This window comes from Spermophilus citellus (assembly GCF_964194105.1).
Source record: "Spermophilus citellus genome assembly, chromosome: 7".
Lineage (NCBI taxonomy): Eukaryota > Metazoa > Chordata > Mammalia > Rodentia > Sciuridae > Spermophilus > Spermophilus citellus.
Window position 1 is genome coordinate 35,348,099 of NC_138188.1, and position 1,562 is coordinate 35,349,660.

Here is a 1,562-nt window from a genome sequence, read left to right on the forward strand (position 1 = left end):
GTTAGTCTCTGTGTCCTCTATTCTGTACCATTGGTCTACTAGTCTGTTTTGGTGCCAATACCAAGCTGTTTTTGTTACCATTGCTCTGTAGTATAGTTTAAGGTCTGGTATACTGATGCCACCTGCTTCACTCTTCCTGCTATGGATTGCTTTAGCTATTCTGTGTCTCTTATTTTTCCAGATAAATTTCATGATTGATTTTTCTATTTCTATGAGGAATATCATTGGGATTTTGATTGGAATTGCATTAAATCTGTATAGTGCTTTTGGTAGTATGGTCATTTTGATAATATTAATTTTGCCTATCCAAGAGCAAGGTAGATCTTTCTTTTTTTTTTTTTTAACATAAAAAGGCTTTATTTGCAGAGGAACAGGAATTTAATCAAATAGCCCGAATCCCATGTCATCATCAGACTCCTCAGACTCTTCTTTCTTCTCATCCTTCTTCTCCTCTGCAGCAGGGGCAGATCCAGCAGCAGGAGCTGCAGAGCCAGGGCCAGCAGAAACAGCCACAGCTCCTCCAGCAGGCACACTGGCAAGTTTGCCAATACCCTGGGCTATGACATCTTAAATGTTTTTCCCATGCAGCTCATTGATGACCTTGTTGAGCCGATCGTCGTCCGCCTCGATGCCCACGCTGTCCAGGATCTTCTTGATGTCCTTGGCGCTGGGGGAGGCGTTGCCCCCGAGGGCGGCCAGCAGGTAAGAGGCAACGTAGCGCGTGTCGGCGGCGGCGGACTGGCCTCACGAGTGCGACCTCGGCGGCGGCAGGGAGCGAAAGCAGATCTTTCTATCTTCTAATGTTTTCTTTGATTTCTCTCTTTACGGTTCTGTAGTTTTCATTGTATAGATCTTTCACCTCTTTCGTTAAGTTGATTCCCAAGTATCTTTTTTTTTAGAATATTGTGAATTCATTTCCTCATTTCCTTCTCAGAGGATTTGTCACTGAAATTCAGAAATGCCTTTGATTTATGGGTGTTGATTTTATATCCTGCTACTTTGTTGAATTCATTAACTAGTTCTAGAAGTTTTCTGGTAGAGTGTTTTGGGTCTTCTAGGTATAGAATCATATCGTCAGCAAATAGTGCTAATTTATGTTCTTCTTTGTCTATACATATCCCTTTAATTTCTTTTGTCTAATTGTCTGGCCAGTGTTTCAAGAACTATGTTGAATAGAAATGGTGAAAGAGGGCATCCCTGTCTTGTTCCAGTTTTTAGAGGGAATGCCTTCAGTTTTTCTCCGTTTAGAATGATATTGGCCTGAGGCTTAGTGTAGATAGCCTTTACGATGTTGAGATATGTACCTGTTATCTCTAGTTTATCTAGTGTTTTGAACATAAAGGAGTGCTGTATTTTGTCAAATGCTTTTCCTGCATCTATTGAGATGATCATATGATGATTCTTATCTTTAAGTCTATTAATGTGATGAGTTACATTTATCGATTTCCATATGTTGAACCAACTTTGTATCCCTGGAATGTATCCTACTTGATCATGGTGCACAATCTTTTTGATGTGTTTTTATATTTGATTTGCCAGAATTTTATTGAGAATTTTTGCAT

At 39.9% G+C, this 1,562-nt stretch overlaps 1 pseudogene across 1 annotated transcript; it reads right to left on the bottom strand.

The window, feature by feature from the left end:
• Window positions 1–324: 324 nt before the first annotated feature.
• Window positions 325–744, bottom strand: LOC308652680 (large ribosomal subunit protein P2-like; annotated as a pseudogene). The gene has a single exon. The product of its transcript is annotated as a large ribosomal subunit protein P2-like (transcript).
• Between the last annotated feature and the right edge of the window lie 818 nt (window positions 745–1,562).